Raw genomic sequence first — 19,636 nt, forward strand, 5'->3', positions numbered from 1 at the left:
GTTAAATCATGATTTATGCATGAGCAACAAATTTTAGTTGTTTAATTAAATCAAGTTACATAATTCAATTTAGTTGGTAATGGAAATATAATATTTCCCAAAGTACTAATTTTTCATCTCCCTATATTATGCTCACATATAACATAATTTGGAAAAGTGAGTGGCCCATTATCCACACATCTTTTATTTTCTTGCAAGTAACAAACATCATATAGTGCAATTAGGGGAGTTGTATTAAAGGATTCATGAAACACATATCCATATTCTTGCAATTCAAACACTATGTACGTGCACTATTCACCTTGCACACACCATCACTACTAACCAATTTTCTTTACTAACCATTACAGGTAGAGTAATTGCTTATATTTTACTTTGAAATTTTGCACACAAACATAGCTTAAAACTAGAAGGATTTAAGTAAGTGGCCCTAATCCACATATCTTTTTACTTGTTTTGTTCATTCCAATTCATTAAACGCCTAGCTTAGATAGGAGGAAAGTATGTGACCCTAAATCCACAAATCGTTTTTACTTATTCTGCTAACCAAAACTTTTATTTCATTCATTTATTTTCAAGATCAGGACTTGGTTTTAGTAGAGAAAGAAAATAGGCATTACCTCCCTTACGTCCTTATGGTGAACCTGTGGTGGCATTTGGACCCTTTCTCAAAGCACTAAAGCTTCCATCTCCCTATATGATCACATAGTACAATTAGGAAAGAAGTAAGTGGCCCATCATCCACACATATTTTTTACTTGTTTTGCTAACCAAAGCTTTTATTCCATTCATTTATTTTTGGGACCAGGACTTTGTGTTAGTAAAGAAAGTAATTAGGAATTACCTCCCTTGTGTCCTTGTGGCAAGCCTTTGGTGGCATCTGGACACTTTCTCAAAACACTAAAGCTTCCATCTCCCTATATGCTCACACAATATAATTAGGAAATAAGTAAGTGGCCCATAATCCACACATAATTTCTTTTCTTGCAAGGAACAAACATCACATAATGCAATTAGGGGAATTATAAAGGATCACAACATATCCACATCAATTCAAACTTTGTATGCTCACAATTTCACTTGCGCACACACTCACCTCACACAGTAAGCTCACTTAAACTTTGTTCAAAGGGTATCCTCTTTCCAAAATCTTTGTACTTAGTTTATTTGAGCTTATATTTTGTTGCACACTGTAAGTGAAGCAAAGGCTTTCTAAAATTAACCTTAACCTAAACAGACTAAATTCCCCATAAGGGCCATAAAATAATTTATAGCTCAGGCTAGGATCATGCTGATAAGAAACACATAAGCCATCATGGTTGTTTTTCTTATTAAAACATAGACAATTGTCTTTCAGGGAGCTTAAAATCCTGCACCATCTAGTGACAAATCCAGTACATGGAAAGAAATCCGTGAAGGGGGTAAGCCTTAGGTTGTGGATTATCATGAACCTTCATGTTGTATCCCGTCACATGGTAGGGGTTCTGGGTCCAAAAATGACAATCGAAAGCTGATATTCATCCATTCCCACTGAATGTAGGTAAATTAGTGGCCAAATATTAATGCATCTTTCCCTATAGGTTGAGTTGCAGGAGAACTTAGACATGAGGAGATTTTTTTTAGGATACTGGAAGTGTTGCCAACTCTTTCGGGATGTATCCCTAGTATGTCTGGTTATTATAACCCTCTCCATACTTTGGTTGTTTTTTTGGATGTTGGAAGTGTCGTCATTGACATTTATGACATGGACCCAGTACCATATTCTAAAATATTCATAAGGCCAAGTTACGAAGTGAGCAGAAGGATGTTAGCTATTTTTAGGAATTTTTCTCATACGCAAAACATCACAATTTTTTTTTGTTGATTGTTTCACACATTAAAATTAAAGGGAAAATTAACCATTTATTTTTTGTTTTTTCTTATTTTTGTGATTGGATTGGCCTTGAAATTTTCTATTATCTACTATGAAATAATGAATTCACCTAAAAGGTATGCATGTTTCCCTTTTTGTACTGATACAAAAAGCATTCTTAAGTAGCCTAGTGCATTTAGAAAGTTTTAGAAGTGAGTATATACCAAATTTTCCATGACATTTTTTCATATATATTATGTGTGTTGTAGGCTTTGTCATCTGGCCGAGCAAGCTTTTGATGAATCTATTTTAGAACTTGACACCTTGAGTGAAGAGTCATACAAAGATAACAATTTAATCATGCAACTCTTGAGGGATAATCTCACTTTGTGGACCTCTAATTTGCAAGAAGATGGAGGTAGGATTGAGTTTTCTATTAACTTCTCCAAGTTTTGTATGGACAAGCATTAGATAATTTAGCTGACTATATTGACCATAAATGTACTTGTTTAATTCCAAACATCTATAAAATAAAACCTGTTTAATATTGCCATAGTGAGAAACCTTCAAAATAGTCTTGTGATTGGTTTGGCCAATTTCCTACAAGATAGAATCTCAAATATTTTGTATGCTTTTTGTACTCCTTGGTAGACTATCTTTCACAAATGTTGATACCTTTTCAAAAACTGATCGCATATATTTTTCACCAAAAAAACTAAAATTCATGTTAAGGAACTTTTTGGATTATCAAAAGTCACACTGCAACTTACTTTCCATATAAGAGAGAAGTGCATTTAACAACAGACCAGGACCACTGAGTTAGATTCCTATGCAACCAAGGGTTGTTGAAATTAGCTTCCCTCCAATGAAAATAGCTAGATAAGATATTTTGAAAACCACCAATTGATATGAGACCATTAAATTCTCTCTCTCCACAGTGCACAGACAAACCATTGCTAAGACCAATTCTAGGAATTCTATAATTTTTAGGTAGCCCTAAAATCGATTCTCATCAAAAAAGTATTTTAATATTAAAATATTTAGTGTTGAGCATATAATATTTAGGATTATTTTCTTTTCAACCATGAGTTTTCATCATTATAGCCTGTGTTGCAAAGATCTCAATTTTATCATGAAAAATGTGTGAAATCACGATTTTTTGGATTGGCTGATGTTTATCGATTTTTACTGATATTTTGGTGGAATCTTAATTTTACTGATATCTCTCTCTCTCTCTCTCTCTGATATTATCTTGATGCTAGTGTTTGCAACATCAATTATACCTGACCATCTAGAATTAAATGTTGCAATGATACTATTGGGCTTGGGGTTCGAATGATAGTATGACATATGAAAGTTAAAGTATAATATAGATTGATCATTATGCCACACTTCAAAATTTATTTTTACAAATTGAATCAAAGCCTATTATGGCTACCTTAAGTCTGCCATGAGTTTCAAACATTTTGATTCTTTCCAAGTAATCAATCTTCTGCTTCTTACTATGTATCAGATTCTTGGAAATATATTTCCATGCAAACTAATTAATCTGATTTGGGCCTCATATTTCGTTCCATTTACAATGTCCTTTAATTAAGAGGAAACTGCTATCTAACTTTAGAAGTGAGACAAGAGAGCCATAAGTAGTCCAAGAACACCGGATATTGTTGCTACTAAAATTCAAGCCATCTATAAATCCCCATATATTCTAACTCATGTGAAAAGGTATGATTGGACAAGAATCAAAATTTGGTAATTCTCTTCAGTACTATCCATTAGAGAAATGTAGCTCTGAGACTAAAAATAATCATGGGAAAAATAATACGATGTCTCATTGCTTTTTCCATGCAAAATTCCCACTTATCGTCCTAACCACTTTTCTACTAAAACAAAAGCCTTGGGTGCTAACATCTAATAGCTTAAGGTTTTCATGTTCTTTATCCAGTTTACAGATCTACCAAGAAACAATAGGTAAGCCTCTCCACCCTTCTTGCATGTCCCATGGATTATTTTGAAGGACCTTATCAAGTTTGTACTACTTGGAGTCATTGCGGAATAAAGGAGGAGTAATGCACATGACTAGCTGTCAAGATGTGGGAATGCACGATGTTCTTTCCAATCAATGAAAACTCCCTATTTTACCCTCTTGGAATCTTAATCTTAATTTTAGAAAGAAGACACTCTCATGTTAAGCCGTTGACAAGTAAAACTCATTGTGTTTCTTCCACAAAAATAAAATAATTTTAACACAAAAAATTCTCTAAGCATATTGAAACTCTAAGGCCCAAGGAAGAAAATATCCTAATTGGGAAGCTTTCCAAGAAATGGAAGATGAGAGGGTATTCTCCACACAAGGAGTCTGCTCAGGGCCATGAAGAGTTGGCTAAGGGACAAAACGAAAAAAGGCATTTTGAGGTTTCAACTTTCCTATGGAGGAGATAACATAGATTTTAAACTCAAGAGTCCAAGATAAGGGAGTCTTATATCTATAGATAGACCCAACTTCGACTAATGACCAAATGAATAAATCTTTCTTGGTTTCTAATGTTGCCTTCCACATGCATCATAGTGGGAAGAGTCATGTATTTTGCTTGGATCTGAGGTGCTAGATATGATTGAAATGGCCATCAAGAATTGGTCTGGTGCAAATCCTATTGTAGTTGTTGACATGCTTGTATTTGGGAAGGTTTTGAATTTGTCCCACTTCTTGTGTCACCATCAAGCATAGTGGGGTTGAGGGCCACTCCTAAAAAAGGGTGTGAAACAAATCATTAGTTGTGACTATTCCCTTCTTATAAAACTAAAGGGTTGAGAATTAGGGGTTTTTAGCCAAAACCTACCATCACATTCAAGGAGTAGGGCCACATGTTGAAATTTCTTGGAAATTAGTTTCAATGCAAATTTAGAAATCTGACTCTAACCTCGAGGATCCCCATATCTATTTCTTGTGAAATTTTAGTCTTAGGGATGAATTTCAAATGTAAATTACAATAGTATATATTTTACTTCTATCCAATTAAATACACTCGATATCCCAAGAAAATAAACATACAACAATTGTACTTCAAGGGAACAATGCTTATAGCTCTTAGGGCATAATTCTAAAAATATAATTGATCTATTTCCTGTGAACTTTCTGCCTCAATTCTAAATCTAAAAAATAAATTACAGTAGTGTATATTTCACTTATATCTAATAAAATACACTTGGTAGCCCAAGAAAATAAATACACAACAATTGTAGTTTAAGGGTATAATGCTTACAACCCTTACAACATACCTTTGATCATATAAAAAAATCTAAACAATACTTATTACAACAGATTTATTATGGCCATAAATATTCCCACATAGCTTCTACATGTTTGTCAAATCACTTAATAAAAATTGGCACTTGTTATGTAAAATCAACATGCATAACCAACACTAGAAACTACTCAATATTCATGCGAACATAAGCTAAAAATTAGATATGGAATGATAAAATGTTTGGACAACAAAGCATACTTCATATATACATAAGATGAAGTTATAATTACATACCAAAAATGTAATACAAGCATATAAAATTCATGCTCTAGGAGTTGCTCCCATCCAACGCTGATTGTTCCACCAAAGATCCACAACTAGCAAGAATACAAAGAAATAGGTCCTGTTTGGCACCTACACTTCCAACAAAACATAGTTTTCCATTGTCTTTTCCACATCAAGCACTCTTAAGTTGTATTAAGGTTTTTGTTGGACACGTAATCCATTAGGCTTGGTGTGAAGGAATATGAACAACCACAGGAAGTCTAAGGGACCTCCTGAAATATGATCCAAGGGTCACACATCATGTGTTGATATGCATATCAGTTAATAAAGTTTATCTCAGATTTACCTAATTGTCTTTTGCATTCTCATGAGTCTAATAATAGCATCAGAGAAGGCTTAAGTCCTAGCCTCTATGACCTTTGCATACATGAATTTCTTCCATTCTGCGAAGTACAATAATTCCTCTCACCTCTAACATGGTATATTCATGGTTGGAACCATCTGTGTAATTCTCTCCACATCTCCATTTGTGGTTCCCTCTCTCTCCTCCTTTCACAAGTTGGGTAATATTTGGCAATCTCTTCACCTTGATTCGGTCTGTTATTATTCCACATACTCATTTTTGGCTTCTTAAACTTTTTAGTGACCATCCTACATCTACATGCTTGTCTTATGTTCAAGATAATGAAGGTACTATAGTTTCAAGAGGATTTTCAACCCACATAGTGGTAGTTCCCACTATAATAGATGCCAAAAAGGTTGGAGGATGTAGAAATTATGAAAATTCTCTACAAATCTCACTCTGAGACCATATAGAGAATATGACTGTAGATTAACCCGATAATGCAATATACCAAAGCAAAATACTATAATATACTTCTACTATCAATTTGCGGAAGCTTAAATATTGAGCAAGATTGAGCTGAACACATATAACCAGAAGAAGAAGAACCAATGCACAATACACATGAAAATACTTTGGGGAAAGCCTCAACTAAAAACCCCACTATGTGTATTATCATACAAGGTGGAAATACATAGGAATTATACAAATCCTTAGCTCTCACAACTAGCCAGCTCTCAGTACAATCCTCACAAATGCTCATAGGCAATAAAAGCTTCTCACAAGCCTTCCTCTCTGCCCTCCAAGCTCCTATTTCCTTGCGCTATTCCTTGTGGATGATTCTCACCTCACTAAGTGGAACACTGCTCTTACACACTGTAAAACTGTGCAATCCTCAAGGAACCTTATTCCTTCTGCATGCATGAGTTTCCTATATAGGAGAAAACATGCAACTGATAGTACACTGTCCTTGACATTTAGTTCAACTGGGTCTTTCTCAGAATAGGCATGCATGAGTTTCTGATGAGGGAATCTTCAGTTATCTGGAGTACACTAGTTGAGTGCATGCATGCATCAACTGACTGATAACTCACAATTAGTTCCTCAAATAGTTTGGAACTAATTTAACTGGACTTAACTCAATAAACTGAGCTAACTAATTACAACTCAAATATAACTCAATCTTATCTCCTTAATTAAGGGATAATCTCCTTAATTTAAGGGATAACTCTTGCATGACTTCGGAAAGACTTCTAACTTGAATTTTTCCAACTAAATAATCCATAATGAATTAATTAATTATTTCCAAGCAGTTGGTGAGACTAAATTCAATTTTAATTCAAGGATAAATTAAAATTGGAATATACTGGATTCTATTTTTATCATTTTTTGTTGTTATTTTCAACACTCCCTCTCAACAAGACAGGGATTCAACTCAATCCCAATCGTGAACCTTTGGAATGTTATGCATGCAACACTTCTCACTAGTGTTGTTGCTCCAACAACTTCAGAAACAAAAAAACTTCCAACCTGAATCAGTATGATGCATCTGTCATCAAAGTATCTAACTGCTATTGCCTCTGTCAACTAAAAACTTTGCGCTTCGGCTGACTCTGCCTTTTTGCACTGTTGTCAATCCTTCTCTGTGCTCTTCAGTATCTGACTACTCTAGCCACTGTCACTTTGATCTTTGAATGCATCAATCCCACTGATTCCTCCCTCTACTATGTACTTTGGGCTCCCGTAGCAAGGTACGATCCATGAGATAAAACCTCTCAATAGACCCTGCCCAATTTCAGCCTTCATGGAACTATCGCTTCACATCACCCCACCTCACACCTAGAGTTATGGCTGCATTTTATCCCTCTATTGACTCTAATTGTGGCTCCTCCACAATTGTCTGAGAATTCTTCTGGGACTGCATGTTGAGAGGTAATTTACTCTCCCTCTCAACAGCCAAGTCTCTAACTTCTGCCTTGCTCCTCAAGGCTTTGCATGCATCTTGAACCTCAAGAGCATACAGGTTCTTGACTCATGAACCGATCTATTTCACTTGTCTCGTGGTGATGTGTTTAAGGAAAACCTTTCCCTTACTGAAGATAACATCGTAGCCTTTGTCCTCCAACAATGTGACTGATACCAAGTTCTTCTTCAGTCTAGTCACATACTTCACATCTGTCAAGGTGATAGGAGCTCCATGCTCCCTTTGAAAAGAAACCGTGCCCACTTTTGAAACACTAAAATTTTCATTGTCACCAATCTCTATGCGAATATTGAGGTCTTTCTCCTCCATGGTACTGAATAAACTTTTATCGCTGGTCATGTGGAATGAAGCTCCACTGTCAAGATACCAACCACAACCCATGAGCGATGACATCATGCATGTGATGAGGGTAAATTCCATTTTGAATTGAGAGGTTAATGCCTGACCTTCCGATCCATCTGAGTATCCCTTCTTGGAATTCTTCGATGGGCAATTAGTCACATAATGTCCCGTCTCAATTGATGTATAATATGAATTCGATTTGCACCTGTAACCTCGAATTTCAACCTTCGAATTTTCTTCTTCGTATACTGTTCACTGCTCCGATAAACTAGGCTCTGATACCATGTAGAAATTTTCAATGACACCATGCATGCGATGAGGGTAAAGTCCATTTCGAACTGAGAGGCTAATGCCTCACCTTCTGATCCATTCGAGGATCCCTTCTTGGACTTCTTCGATGGGCAATTAGTCACATAATGTCCCATCTTAATTGAAGTATGATATGAATTCGATTTGCACTTGAAAATCCGAACTTCAAACTTCAAATTCTCTTCTCCATATACTGTTCATAGCTCTGATAAACTAGGCTTTGATACCATGTAGAAATTTTGCAAATTCTCTACAAATCTCGCTCTGAGACCATATAGAAAATTTGACTGTAGATTAACCTGATAATGCAATATGCCAAAGAAAAATACTATAATCTACCTCTACTATCAATTTACAAAAGCTTAAAGATTGAGCAAGATCGAGCTGAGCACATATAACCAGAAGAAGAATAATCAATGCACAATACACATGAAAATACTTTGGGGAAAGCCTCAGCTAAAAACCCCACTATCTGTATTATCATACAAGGTGGAAATACATAGGAATTATACAAAGCCTTAGCTCTCAGTACAATCCTCAGATGCTCACAAGCAATCAAAGCTTCTCACAAGCCTTCCTCTCTGCCCTCCAAGCTCCTATTTCCTTGCGCTATTCCTTGTGGATGATTCTCACCTCACCAAGTGGAACACTGCTCTTACACACTGTAAAACTGTGCAATCCTCAAGGAACCTTATTCCTTCTGTATGCATGAGTTTCCTTTACAGGAGAAAACATGCAACTGATAGTACACTATCCTTGACATTTAGTTTAACTGGGTCTTTCTCAGAATATACATGCATGAGTTTCTGATGAAGGAATCTTCAGTTATCTGGAGCACACTAGTTGAGTGCATGCATGCATCAACTGACTGATAACTCACAATTAGTTCCTCAAATAGTTTGGAACTAATTTAACTGGAGTTAACTCAGTAAGCTGAGCTAACTAATTACAACTCAGTTATAACTCAATCTTATCTCCTTAATTTAAGGGATAACTCTTGCATGACTTCAAAAAGACTTCTAACTTGAATTTATCCAACTAATTAATCCATAATGAATTAATTAATTATTTCCAAGCAGCTGTCGAGACTAAATTCGATTTTAATTCACAATTTTAATTCAAGGACAAATTAACATTGGAATATACTGGATTCTATTTTTATCATTTCTTGTTGCTATTTTCAATAGAGGACATCTAGGTGTTGGCTCTATTTTGAACCCGGAAATCATTGATGCTTAAAGAAGTGGTTCTATTGTGTGTTTTCGGAGTTCAACAATATAATACTAGGGAATAGTCTCATATTAAGCCTCTTGGACTCGTCTATTTGATTTGGTCATTGCTACAAAATGACTTGGTTGAGGCACTTGTAAACACTACATCAGTTGTTCAAAACACAGTTAGCTCAACAGTGAAAGGTAAATTAACTATGCATAAATATTCTTGGAAGGAACTTGAACCTCGTGTGCAAGATAATTACCTAAGCTTTAAGCTCACTATTGTGGGTTATGGGTATTGAAACCCCAACAATTTTTAATGCACACTTGAGTGATGGTAATCATGCCATAATCATGGCAGTATTTTGTTGAAATGATCCTTAACAAGGATTTCTCAGGCAACATGACTTTTTGTTTTTGTCCTTAATGGGAAGCACCCCCAGGCCATTACCCCTATACATCTCGCTAAAGGATTTTAGGCTCAACGATGTTATTTTATTTTGGAACGGTTCAAAATTGTCTACAAGCAACTTGGGATGAAATACAATATTATAAAATTAGGGCTATGAGTGCTTGATGATGTTGTGTTTTTTGGACTTTTATGACATATTGGGTGACATTGAAGGTTGAACTCAATTCAACTTCGGAGTTAATGTTTGGGATGTTTGAATGCTCAAAAGTGATAACAAGCCTTCTATAGTTTCTTGAAGCTTGACCTCCATATCTAAGATTTGAAGACCCAATTGTCCTCCAAATTCGACATGAAAGATCTTGGTGCTGCAAACTATATTTTGGGCATGGAAATTAAAAGAGATCGGGCAAAGAGGAAGCTTTGGTTAAACCAGAGGAAGTATGTCGAGACAATATTGCAGAAGTTTAATATGCAGGATAGTAAACCGGTGAAGGTTCCTATTCCTGTAGGTGTGAGGTTATCCGTTGAACAGTGCCCCAAGACACAAGAAGAGGAAGTGGACATGTCCCGTGTTCCATATGCAAGTGCAGTCGATAGCCTGATGTATGCAATGGTCTGTACTAGACCAGAAATTGCACATGCAGTGGGAGTATTGAGCAAGTTTATGTCAAAACCAGGAAAGGAGCATTGGACAGCAGTGAAGTGGGTTTTCAGGTATTTGCGTGGCACTAGTGATTATGGTTTGTGCTACCAAGGAAGACTAGGATTGGATAGAGTTTTGGATATTCGTGGCTTTGTTGATGCAGAATGGGTTGGAGATCTGGATCAGAGAAGATCTACAAGTGGATATGTGTTTAACCTATTTGGAGGTGCAGTCAGTTGGATGAGTAAGAAACAATCTGTAGTGGCACTATCAACTACAGAGGCAGAATACATGGCAGCCACTCATGCAAGCAAGGAAGCAGTTTGGTTGCAGAGATTGCGTTCAAGTATGGGGTTAGTACAGGAAGCTATAAGGATAGACTGTGACGGCCAAAGTGCAATTTTCTTAAATTACCTGCATACGAATTCTAAAACATAGAAAATAAATAATGCGAGAGCAGAACATATAAAACACATATACATAGAGATTTTCCCTTGGATCCCAAAACTGGGACTACCAGCTTGATTTTTCATTATGTTCCTTTCAATGTTACAATACATATTTATACATGCCGAAGCATCCAATACCATGGACCAAAAAACCATCGCGTCCAATTCCATGGACTGAAAACCATCGCGTCCAAAAACATGTGCGAAAAGCATGCACAAAACCATAGGTGGGTCTGCCCATCCTAACATAGGGTCCAAAACCAAAATTTTCCAGGGCGCTGTCCCAGACCCCATAAAGTGGGGTTATGGGTATCCCTCAAACCCCCTGTTAACTACGTGGAAAGAATATAACACAACCCAACAAAAGGATTTTAGGCTGGAGGATGTTATTTTATTTTGGAACAGTTCAAAATTGTCTACAAGCAACTTGGGATGAAATACAATATTATAAAATTAGGCCTATGGGTGCTTGATAATGTTGTGTTTTTTGAACTTTTATGACATATTGGGTGACATTGAAGGTTGAACTCAATTCAACTTCGGAGTTAATGTTTGGGATGTTTGAATGCTCAAAAGTGATAACAAGCCTTCTATAGTTTCTTGAAGCTTGACCTCCATATCTAATGCTTGAAATCTTTGTTGAGAAATCACTGATCAAAATCCTTATCTCAACTATTTTCGATATGATCGTTTTTTCCAAGTTCTCCTTAATGCACATTCTAATTCCCTAGACATTATGAATATGCATATTTCTTTAAAAGAGCATTATTATGGAGGGTGACAAGTATTTTTAGTGAGATAAAGTTTAGCTATTGGGTTAATGGCTTAAGAAGTTGTAGGTAAGACATGTGTTACATTGTAGAAATGTTTAATGAAACTTGGTTGTTGTGTTCCATTTTGTTCTTAGTCTTGGGAAATGAAATTTTTTCCATTGAGTGTAGGCATTGGTTATCAACATCCTCTAGAATCAAAGAACTGAAATGATACTATAAACAATAGAGTTAAATGATTTTGTTGAGTTTGTACACACCTATTAAAGTTGGGAGTTTTCATATTTCCTGGATTGTAGTCCAATAATAGTCATTATATCAGACCTCTTAAAGTTCTGGAAAGTTTTTATCATAGTTTTTCAAAACTAGTGAGAAGGTTGCTAGTCTTATATTCAAATAAGACAACATCCTTGATTTGCTTGATTTATTGAGAAAATGGAAAAAATATATGGATTATTAGAGTTATTTAATACTCTAATACTCTCTACTATTCACAATATAGTTTGTAACCGCCTCGTCCCACATTTATCCACTTTCACTAGTTTTATTAGGTAAACATGAGCTGAGGGTCACTATGATAAGTTTCAACCTCCTATGTGACCTTAAGGAAATGGAGTCAACAAATTAAGACCTTACTGACTTCCCTTAGGTTCTACAAGACCTCCATGAGAAACCCAATCCCTCAAGGTATCCAAACCCCAAGATAACTCTCTTTTTCACTGATATAGAGCCTTCGCCGCTCGCTTTCCAAGGAATGCAAGAAACTGTGAGACTCTAGTCGCTCCCATAGGCCTTCCTGCCAGTGACTATGGACTTTTTCAGTCAGTTCTATGCTAGCGACCCAAAATTCTAAGCCACTTTTTAGGGCCAAAATTCATGCCTTTGCCCAAAACTTAGTGAAACTTCCGAAAATGGTGAATGACATAGAAAAAAAATCTTATAAACCAAAAAGTAAACTAGGACTTGACTTGACCTTTCCCAACCAGGATTGACATTCCATCAAACACATCGTAAACATGCAACCTACATGTCATGAATGGATATTTGAACATACAGATATGAAAACTTATTTGAGGTTAAACAAGAAGGAATAATGCCTTCTCACAATAGCTATCATAACACCATTTAGGTCATGCATTCATTAACCATACACTCATTAATTGAAATGTGACGAGAGCCATACTTAGATCTATCAAATAACCATGCTTATAACTAACATATAACCATATAAATAACAATGATAGAACAACCAATAAAGCCCATAATAAAAGTACATTTACTCATAAAAAACAAGAGAAACTTAGCTCTTATTAACCATATGAAAAATCCAACCAAGTTAGATACTTCCATGTACCACCCAACCATATATTAGGCTAAACCAAATCTTTCTTTCAACCAATCACCTCCATTGCATATTCCAAGCATGAATGTGGGATCTCATCGGATAAATAAATCCATAAACAACCAAGGGAATCCAAAGGTTAAACCAGCTCCACCCTCACCATACCGTGATCTCACCTAAACCGGTCTTGAGATCACAAAAACAAACTGAGATTGGATGCCTAAGAATTCCTTCTCCATCCCTTGAGGAATTTTCCTATCTCCACCCACTTGTTGATGGCTTCCTGGAGAAAACCATCTCCACCCCCAATCCTTGGGATTTTCCTGAGACCACCTCATCTGGATCCAAAACCTTACAAAAATCGAAAATCTCAACCAAGAAAGAATCCCATCACACCATGTCTATCTGGAAATGGAAAGGCTAAGAAAAACCACTATAAAAACATGAAAAAATCCATGCCAACGACAACAATGAAACCAAATATACACATGCACATACCATGCATGCCAAAACCAAATAGGAAATCATACATGCAACCTGTTACCCACAAGTATTCCTGACAAAGCCACTTCGTTCAACCTTTCCTTGCTTGATCCTTGCCTTCCTTTTATTTCCTTGTCCTTCCTTTTCTTTCTTTCTTTCCTTATCCTCTTGGTGTTCTTCTCCTCTCTGAAAAACCAACTCCAAAACTTAACTGAAAAAAGGCTACAAACTTATGCTTTGATGTCTTTTTATTATTGATGCCTCTAATTTCTTCATTTTCCCTTAATTTTCCTTCAATTTCCTCCTCACATGAAACCTATGACCTTCCACCTCCCTTTTCTCCTATTTTCCTTTAGTTTGATAAGTAAAATGCCAATAATACCCTTTTTCCTTTTCAAAGCCTTTTCCATTGCCTTTTCCGATTTCCCTTAATCCATAATACACAACAAGTGATGCCCACTAGGATATTTTTCCCAACATTCAACATGGAATAATTGTCCCTTGACCTTGGTCTTATTTTTCCTTTATTAACTTTATTACATGAACTTTTAACCTGGGGTTGTTACATAGTCAAAATCATTAAAGGCACTCGTATTTATGTTCGAACCTATTTAGAAGATGCAGAGGATAAAATTTAGTTTCTTCAGCTCGAGTCACAGCACCAACAAGAAGAACTACAAAAAAGGAATCAACATTTTGAACTAGTTCTTGTTCAAAACAATTCTTTGTTTGAGATTGATTCTCATGACATAATTGTTCATATTCTTTACAGCTAATTCTCTAGATTCATTTCATAAAAATGTTGAAGTACCTTCACCAGTGATAAAATTTATCTCTTGAGTATTCTTTGGCAACAAGATGGCTTTAAGTCAGCATTTGATGGGCACTTTGTGGTTCCCATTAGCACTGGTGTATACTTTCTATGTTATCAGTGGGAAATTGGTTGACACTTGATGGGATGACAGTATTCAACAAATTACTAATGGAAAGCATTGAAATTTTAGTATGGTTTAGAGTCTTACCTATACTTTTCACATCATCTGTATTCCATACACATTACCCACTTATAAATAATTAGGAAAATTTCTTACATCTCTAACTATTTATGCCATTCCTCCTCTGCTTACTCCTCAAGTAGTGTAATAGAAAAGTCTTCCTCCAAGTCTTTAGTGTCTTCTTCCCATAAAAAAAAAATATTCCACCAAGTCTTTAGTGTCTTCTAGTTTCCATAACATATTGTAGGGAATTATGTTATATGATATTATTGATACTTACAGGGGTCTCATATGCCTCATGCAATTTATTAAACAAGAATATGGTAGTGTCTACCCTTACATATCCTTTATCATAGTTTCTCGTTGTGCATCAACCCCCACATTGGGCTTCAAGTCAGCATTTGATAAGCTCTTGGTGGTTACTTTCAATGTTTCGTGGATGCTTGGTGGGTTTCTTGTGGGTACTTGGTTGATAGTGGACACTTGGAAGGTTCTTAGTTTTCAACATGTTTCTGATTGAAACTTGGATTTTTAATGTTGTGTTTAGTCTTACCTATACATTTTACATCCCCCTTTTTTTTGGTTCCTTTGGTGCAACCTTACCCACTGTAACTAATCATGCCTCAAATTGTTATTCGTTTTCCTCAAGTTGCAACTCCAAGAAGAAGAACTACAATAAAGGAATCAACATTTTGAACTAGTTCTTGTTCAAAACAATTCTTTGTTTGAGATTGATTCTCATGACATAATTGTTCATATTCTCTACAACTAATTCTCTAGATTCATTTCCTAAAAATGTTGAAGTGCCTTCACCAGTGCTAAAATGTATCTCTTGAGCATTCTTTGGCAACATGATGGCTTTAAGTTAGAATTTGATGGGCACTTTGTGGTTCCCATTAGCACTGGTGGATACTTTCTATGTTACCGGATGAAACTTGGTTGACACTTGATCGACTGCTAGTCCTCAAAAAATTACTAATGGAAACCACTGAAATTTTAGTATGGTCTAAAGTCTTACCTATACTTTTCACATCATCTGTCTTCCATACACATTACCCACCTATAAATAATTAGGAAAATTAATTACATCTCTAGATATTTATGCCATTCCTCCTCTGCTTACTCCTCAAGTAGTGTAATATAAATGTCTCCCTCCAAGACTTTAGTGACTTCTTCCCATAACAACAAATTATTGAACCAAGTCTTTAGTGTCTTCTAGTTTCCATAACATACTGTAGGGAATTATGTTATATGATATTATTGATAGTTATAGGGGTCTCATATGCCTCATGTAATTGATTAAACAAGAATATGGTAGTGTCTACCTTTACATATCCTTTGTCATAGTTTCTCATTGTGCATCGATCCCCACATTGGGCTTCAAGTCAGCGTTTGATAAGAACTTAGTGCTTCTTTTCAATGTTTTGTGGATGCATGGTGGGTTTCTTGTGGGTACTTGGTTGATAGTGGAAACTTGGAAAGTTCTTAGTTTTCAACATGTTTCTGATCGAAACTTCTTGGCTTTTTAATGTTGTGTTTAGTCTTACCTATACATTTTACATCCCCCTTTTTTTTTGGTTCCTTTGGTGCAACCTTACCCACCGTAACTAATCATGCCTCAAATTATTATTCTTTTTCCTCAAGTCACAGCTCCAACAAGAAGAACTACAACAAAGGAATCAACATTTCAAACTAGTTCTCGTTCAAAACAGTTCTTTGTTTGAGATTGATTCTCATGACATAATTGTTCATATTATCTACAACTAATTCTCTAGATTCATTTCCTAAAAATGTTGAAGTACCTTCACCAGTGCTAAAATGTATCTCTTGAGTATTCTTTGGCAATAGGATGTCTTTAAGTCATAATTTTACGGGTACTTTGTGGTTCCCAGTAGCACTGGTGGGTACTTTTATGTGTTATCTATGGGAACTTGGTTGACACTTGATGGGTTTCCAATCCTCAACAAATTACTAATGGAAACCATTGAAATTTTAGTATGGTATAGAGTCTTACCTATACTTTTCACATAATTTGTCTTCCATACATATTACCCATCTATAAATCATTAGGAAAATTTATTATGTCTCTAGCTATTTATGCCATTCCTCCTCTGCTTACTCCTCAAATAGTGCAATAGAAAAGTCTTCCTCCAAGTCTTTAGTTTCTTCTTTCCATAACAAAAAAATATTCCACCAAGTCTTTAGTGTCTTCTAGTTTCCATAATATGTTGTGGTGAATTATGTTATATGATATTATTGATACTTACAGGGGTCTCATAAGCCTCATGCAATCGATTAAACAAGAATATGGTAGTGTCTACCTTTACATATCCTTTGTCATAGTTTCTCGTTGTGCATTTACCCCCACGTTGGACTTGAAATAAGAATTTGATAAGCACTTGGTGGTTCTTTTCAGTGTTTGGTGGATGCTTGGTGGGTTTTCTTATGGGTACTTGGTTGATAGTGGACACTTGGAAGGTTCTTAGTTTTCAACATGTTTTTGATCGAAATTTCTTGGATTTTTAATGTTGTGTTTAGTTTTACCTATACATTTTACACCCCTTTTTTTTGGTTCTTTTGGTGCAACCTTACCCACCATAACTAATCATGCCTCAAATTATTATTCTTTTTCCTGTATAAACTATGCCTCCTCTCTGCGATCCTCAAATTCATTATTGGAAAAGTCTTCTACTATAAGTCTTTGATGTCCTCTTTCAAAAACATTCCTTGGCGCATAATATGTCTATGAAATTATTAACGCCAAGATTAGTTCTTAAGTTTCCTACAACCAACTAGTCAATAGCATCCTAATGTCTATTTTTATCTTGTAAACATAAAATCATATTATGTAGGTCAAATTCAATACTAGGAAAACAATTAATATTCTCCACATTTAAGGGATTGAATCTCTCATATTAATGTTTTGTAACATTTATTGGTACATTTTTATGGAAAATTATTAAAAATAATTTTAGACCCAAATAGTTATGTAAATGTTGTTAATATTTTCAGATTGGCTATGTTCTCATTACTTCTTAAGTGTATATGGTGAAAAATTCCCCAAGAAAAAATTGGAATATGTCCAAAACCATATTATCACAATTTCTACTTGTGCGTTAGGGTCCTATGCCCTTTTCATTAGGTGCAATCTTCTCGAGACATTAGTAGATTTTGCCTAAATGTTACATATACCTATTGAGGAGATTTTCATACTAATAGTGACATCTTCAACAATGTTGAGTTCAACCCATTTGTCACAAGTGGAAATGTGACAAATTTTCCTTGCTTTAATATAGATGCCTTATTCCTCTGGTTTTGCAAGGCATATAGATATTGCCTTCTTAAAAATTCTAAATATGAAGTGTTGTGCATAAGAATTACCACAAAAACATGAAAAGGTTCAACTCTTAAACCTGCTACAGAGACATCCTAAAAAAGTCATGTTGGTATATGGGTTGTCTACCATCAAGACAAATGCTTTTGATTTTCCAATTGAGTGGAAAATGTGGCTTTTGTCAGCCTTGGTTGGCACAACTCTTGTTGCATTGTTTTAAGGAGCAATTTTATACTAGTTTTTCCATCTAAAAAGGCTTGTTAGTACTTTTGGATTTGCATATTGGAATTTTATTCTTCTAACTGAAGGTATAAGGCTTCTATGGACAACTTTGAGATTTATTCATAATACTACTCTTTGCAGCCTGTAATGGTTATTGTAAATAACCTCTTTCCCGCCTAAGGATACACAGGTTCCAATGGGACTTTTAATCACATAACGATGCTGACTCTTGAAAAAGTTAAATTTTTTTACTCATACTTAACTTTTCCACCTTATCTGTTAAGAAGGAAATTGTTTGAGAAAATTTTCATACTAATAGATAAAATCTTCAACGATTTTGAGTTTGGCCCATTTGTCATAAGTAGAAATGTGACAAATTTTCTTTTCTTTAATATAAATGTCCTCTTTCTCCAATATTTCTAGGAATATAAACATTGTCTTCTAAAAAATGCTATATATTAAGTGTATAACAATTACGAGAAGAAAATTGAAAGTTTTGACTCTGGCTAATCCTGTTACAAAGATATCCTAAAAGTTTCCTATTGTTATATGAGTTGTCTACTACTGAGACAAGTGATTTTATATTTTCCAATTGAGTGGAAAACATGTTTTTTGTCAACCTTTGTTGGCATAACTCTCGTTGCATTTTTTAAGGGTGGAAGTTTATATTGGTTTTCCATCTAAAAAGGCTTGTTAGCACTTTTGAATTTACATCTTGGGGCTTTTTCTAACTAAAGGTACAAGGCCTCTATGGACAACTTTGAGATTTATCTAAAATACCACTATTTGCAACCTATAATGGCTATCATAACATCATCTCTCCCACCCAAGGAGATAGGTGCCAATGGGACTGTCAATCACATATCGATATTGATTCGTCGAACAATGTTGTCTCCCCTTTCTTTTTTCATAACTTACATAATATATTAGTGGGTGAATTTTTGTTGTTTGTTGAGTTGCCTTTTTTTATTTAGCTCTTTAGTTCTCGAGTTTGCATATCTCTTGAGTCTTGCTACATTTCTTCTCAGTATGTTCCTTGAATAATGGGGGAAAGAATTTGAAAGTTGAAACAAGATTTTTAGACAAAAGGATCAAGAAATTCTTCGACAATTTAAGCATATTTTCCATTACATTTTTTCTTTAAGCACTTAAATTCACCAAATGAATTAATGGCAACTTATTTTGAAAATTCAAATTCCTCAAATGATTGCTAAATTGGTTCCTTGAGTCTTGTCTTTCGGTTTTTGTTGGTCATTTTTCCATTCATGATCTCTGAGTATAGTATTGCCATGTTTTCTACTTAATTATTTTTTTAATTATATTTGCCCTGAAGTGACCTGATTTAATAATAAGAATGAAAAAGATAACACACAACTTTTCTCTCCTTTTAATATTTTTCATTTCTCTTT

This window comes from Pinus tabuliformis, chromosome 8 (assembly GCF_031772625.1).
Source record: "Pinus tabuliformis cultivar Carrire ecotype Pingquan chromosome 8, CPIR1, whole genome shotgun sequence".
Classification (NCBI taxonomy): Eukaryota; Viridiplantae; Streptophyta; class Pinopsida; order Pinales; family Pinaceae; genus Pinus; species Pinus tabuliformis.